Source organism: Lepidochelys olivacea (genome assembly GCF_965140295.1).
Source record: "Lepidochelys olivacea isolate rLepOli2 genome assembly, chromosome: 24".
Lineage (NCBI taxonomy): Eukaryota > Metazoa > Chordata > Testudines > Cheloniidae > Lepidochelys > Lepidochelys olivacea.
In genome coordinates, this window is record NC_140434.1 from 7,872,046 (window position 1) to 7,877,424 (window position 5,379).

The following is a 5,379-nucleotide window of genomic DNA, read 5'->3' on the forward strand; positions in this document are numbered from 1 at the left end:
TTAAACACGTGCTTAAGTGATTTCCTGAGTCTGGGTTGGATAGATCTTTGGAGGGGGGGTGTCAATTTCACTCTGGATGCAGGCTGCTGTTAAACTGGGTATCAGCTGAAGTAACATACAGTATGTAATAAAGGCAAAACAAGATGAGAAGCAGCTTTATTTCAATGGAAGGGACCGAGGCACAGTGAAGAGAATGCGGTTTGCTTTTTCATCCAGTGTAGCATTGTGTAAATCACATTTTAGCAAGAGAACCAATGAGCACCTCAGTTGTCACTGTGGGTCTGTAAGCCTTTCTGTTCCATTCCCAGCAAGCCCCTCCGCAGCGGAGTGAGCGGCTGTTCTCAGCTGGCAGGGTTTCCGATGGTAACGTTTTGTTAGTCTTTTTTTTTTTTTTTAAATGATTTGATACGGTAATTTCCCTTCCAACACTTTTGGGGTGTTGTATTTTTATGTAGGCCGCAGGTCTACTAAAATGTGCTACGTTTCAAAATTTATTTCAAAATTGTTGTATGAAAAAAGAGAAATATTACGTAACCAAAGTTTTTTTTGTTTTTGTAATTCTGATGATCTTGCATTTTAAGGATTAAATTTGTGTGCTTTCCTGGCTGTGTTGTTGTTTGTGTGTGTGTGTACTTTAACACACACACGCTCTCCCCCTGCTCATGGTGGTGTATATTTTAGAACCACCACCCCTCATCCACCCCCCCATTCATGGTTAAGGATTCTGTGACTTTCCGTGACTTCTGCAGCGGCCAGTGTGGCTGGTTCCGGGGTTGCCCAAGCGGGGTTGCCGCTGCTGGGGCAGTTTGGGTGTGGGAGGGGGCTCAGGGTTGGGGTGAGGGGGGGCGCTTATTGGGGGGGGGCTTCCCGAAAGTGGCCAGCACGTCCCTCTAGCTCCTAGTCGGAGGGGCTGGGGGGCTCTGCATGCCGCCACGGCCTGGAGGCACCACCCCCACAGCTCCTATTGGCTGTGGTTCCCGGCCAATGGGAGCTGCCTGCCCCACCAGCACCAGCAGGGGTCCCGGGCTACCCCCCCCCCCCCGGCGCCCTCAGACCGCCTCCTCAGAGCACCCCTGGCCCAAGTTTTACTCATGGGTATAGTGCAAGTCATGGACAGGTCACAGGCCGTGAATTTTTGTTTACTGCCCGCGACCTGTCCATGACTTTTACTAAAAATACCCGTGACTAAAACGTAGCCTTATTCATGGTATTTGTTGTGTGGATCATAATCAAACACAAAAGACCGAACAACCCTTTTTGTGACAAATTCTGCTCTTGCTTAGATGCAGGTGGATTGACGACCTCTTCTGGATCTAAAAGCACCAGCCTCTCCATTTTGCGCTAAAAGAGCACGTGACTCATTGTTAGCTCTTAGGCAGTAGCAGACTTATCAGGCTCTGTGCTCTGTAGTCACTAGAGAGGGCTAAAGAACCACACTGGTATCCTCACACCCATTTCACAAATTTGAGGGGTGTGTCTGGAGGCCAGGGCTGCCTCCGTGATAAGACTGAAGAGTGGGGAGGACAGAGGGTGAAATTCACCCATGTGCAGAGGGAACGTGAGTGGTGCACAGAGCAGCCCCCCTCCTCAAAGCGGAGCAAGTTTCTCCAGGAGGCTTGATTTGCCATCTCCTTACACCAGTGCAGAGTGGGGCGTGAAACTCCGCTGCATCACAATGGTAGCATTGTTGCGCTTACTTTGCACTGGTGTAAAAGACAGCCCTGTGACAATCACGACATGAACACAAGAGACGTTAGATAAAAACATAAATTCTCTTGCTGGAAGGTCATAACAACACAACTGTATTTCTTAGCATTCAGAATGATAATACGTAAGAACCCCAAAACAGAAAGAGGCAAAACGGGCTGCTCCCTAAAACAGAGGCACAGCTCGATACACCTTCCTCTAGGCTGGCTCTCTGTAGAGACTGAACATTACTGCTAGATTCAGTCTTACGCTTCCCTACAGAGCTCTTGCAAGCAGAACCAGAAAAAAGCCCTGAAATTTAAAGTGACAGTTTACACTTTTAAACTGTTTTAAGACACTCCAAGCACAAAGGTGCAGTGCAATGCCAAAGGGGGCCTGTGATGACCACCATAAAAGCGCAAATGTCTAGGCGCCTATGCCAGTTAAGCACCCACATCTCTTTGAAATTTCAAAGGCTGCTTTGGAAATTTCGGTCTAAACACTCCTTTCCTTCTGCCAGAGCTGGATTAAAGGTCCCTTGTAAAGAGAAAAGTAAACTGGGGTCACACCCATATTTTTACTGCCTTGTTTTGTTTAAAGGCCTGAAAGCCTTTTAAAATTGGCCCTGCTTGGTTTTATACTTTTAGAAATATCAGGCATATCAATTCACTTTTCTGCTGCGTGGGCTCAGAGAACTAAATGGGGAGCAGCCTCCCGGGAGCTGGGAGGATCTTTAATGAAGAGAGCATTCTTCCCAACTGTTTGCCGAGCATTTGAGTTAAATGGGTGTTTGTTTTTTTAAAGGATGCCTAAAGTTAAGCATATGCTCAAGTGCTTAACTAAGACTAAAAAAAGATAGATAGTTTTTTGTTTTGTTTTTTTTTGGTCAGATCACTGTTTAAACACATTTATGAGTCACACTTTGCCCCGACTTGCTTTTTTCAGTCAAATGTGTAACCGAAGCTCCGGTATTTACCTAATAGTTCCTGGCAGTGGCAGCATCCCATTGTAATGAGGAAAATAAATGTTTGATTTTGCAGCTTGAAAGACAAAACACAATAGCTGAGGTGCTAAGCAGGGTTCTCTCTCCCCTACCTTTACCAGACACACACTTTGATTGCTTAGCTTTGAAAGGGAAGGGAGGGTTGGGGGGAACAGAAAAAGCTTTACAGGCCTGTTCCTGAACTAGTGGAGAATTGGCAAGATTGTGCCACAAGAAATAATTAAACCGGATTGAGATGGGGAGAGCCTTTTATCCAGGCTCAGTCAAACTTTTAGTTATTGTTAACGCCAATTTAAAACTCAAAGGCCTGACCGGGGAGAGGGGAGGGAGAAAAACTTTCTTTGTTAAAGATACAACAGTCTGACCCTATCCTTAAAGGCTGAAAAACACTCTCAGTCCATATCACTGGGCCCTGCAAAAGCAGGGATGGCTGGCTTTGAAAGCCTTATGGCTGTTCTTTTTTTAAAAAAAAAAACAAAACAACAACCCTGCTTTGATGACTCAATTCAACTACATGAGCAAGAGGTTTGGAGGCTCATCTAAGCGGAAAGACCAGTCTTCCCACAATTCCGCAGTGAGCATCAGTTCGTTCCACCCTGGAAACATGACATCATCAGAGCACGCTCTCATTGGCCGAGCAGTACCTCTGAGGGCAGATGCAGACACAGCTGACGGATCCCTGGTGCCAATGATCAGATCACGCCTGGGTTGGAAAAGTCACCCTTGTATGTAGACTGAAGAAGGCCTGTGCACACAAGCGTCTGTGCACAAGCGTACGCACAGGTCTATGTTCGATTGTAAGGCCAGAGGGGCCTATTAGCTCATCTAGTCTGACTTGTATAACAGGGGCTGGAGAATTGCACCCTATTACCTTGTATGAGTTTTGTTTATTTTAAAGGGCTGCTGGAAGATACGAACTGCGGACCATTTGTGATGAAGCTGGGGAAAATCCCCCCCTGAATTCTGAAACTCTGCTGCATGACGGAAACAGCATTTGTTGGACTTCTCTATATTACCAGAGCAATTTAAGGCCCAAACTGAGATCAGGGTCGCATTGTGCTGGCTGTTGCACAGACACAACCTGAGAGACTCTCTGCCCCAGAGAACTCCCAGTCTAGATAGGCAAAGACAGGCTGATAGTTGTCATTTTACAGATAGGAAAACTGAGGTCCAGAGCGATGGTGCGATGTGTCAAAGGTCACACAGGGAGTTAGTGGCAGAGCTGGAAACTGCATGCAGGGGTCTTAGTCCCCTCACTCATCCCCAAGAAAGTTCTACCACTTAATTAGAGCTTTTTTTTGAGCTGAGTTGCTCAAAGCCCTCCCGTCCGACAGCCTGGTGAGCGGCACGGACGGACAAGGGGGTTCCGTGACGAGCCCAAGGGTGAGTTCGTTCTGCACACCGTTCCTTTTCCTTTTCAGTACAGCATGTGTCCCCTTACGTACAGGGCAGGGACGCTGGGGAATCCCGAAAGCCAGGGCCAAGGCGTGACTGTGTTTCTGAGTGAAGTGTGTGGCAGAGAAAACAGGAAGCCGGTGAGGCAGTGGCTGGTCCTTGAAGCAGGGGAAGTGGCGGCGGGGGGGGGCATGTTGCTGTGGCAACCCACATGCCAAGTGTGGTTCCTGGCAGCTGCCCGTCGGCGTTTCGCAGCAACCCAGGCTGCTCTGAGTCAATGGAAAAGCTGAGCTGGGCCTGGAGGCCAGGGGAGGGTTTGTCGGTGTCGTTAACGGCCCTGGTCGCTTCCCCTGGATGCTGGCCCAGCACACTAGAGAGCAGGTCGGGGCTCAAATTCTTGCTGGGGCCTCATATTCCCCCATCCTGGGGTTCCTGCCCATGAGAGAGGCTGGGAGCCAGAGACTGCAAGCTCCTTCACGGTGGGGACCGTCTTTTTGCTCTCTTTTTCTGCAGCACCTAGCACATCTAGGTACAATTGTGATACAGAGGATGCCTTTGGATCCCTCAGTGCTGCCTCCCTAGTTGGCGAGGGGAGGTGGGAATTTTGACTATTGCCTGGCACTCCTTGTCCTTTTGCCCTTTTCCTGCTTCCCCTCCCCAACAAAAGGCTGAAGGAGCTGCTGCTGCAGCGTGCTCAGAATGAGCCAGTCAGGGGAATGAGGCCCCCAGGAATCTTGCCGGGAACAGAGGGGGGCATTGTTCCGTACTGGAGTGGGGAATCTGAGGCACAGAGACTCGCCGAAGGTCATCGAGTGAGTCAGCAGCAGAGCCAGGAATAGGACGCAGGAATCCCTCTGTCTCAGATAACTAGCCCCTGCGACCGGCGGGGGGACCTTTTTCTCAGGTCCCTAGGACATGGCTGCTTGTCTCCTCCCACTGTGCCTAGGATCTAATACCAGGACGGGTAACCTTGCTGTAGAGTTACCTACAGCTGCAGCCCCCAGTTTTGCCCTGAGCTTGGGGGGCCAGTTGGGATCCAGGGGTTTTGCCGGAAGCTGATGCTGTCCTTGGAGGACGTTTCATTATGATGGAGCCCTGTGCCTGGGCCCACCTGCCTCAGCCCAGACACAGCAGCCGGCAAACTGGGGGTAACAGAGAGCAATCACCCCCATACACACACGGCCCCTTCTGCCACTCCAGAGCACTGTTTGCAGGGGTGGAACAATGGGCACTAGGACCCAGCGAATTCTCACCAGGTGGAGTCAGGAGGTGCGAATGCAGACAAACCAGTTTGG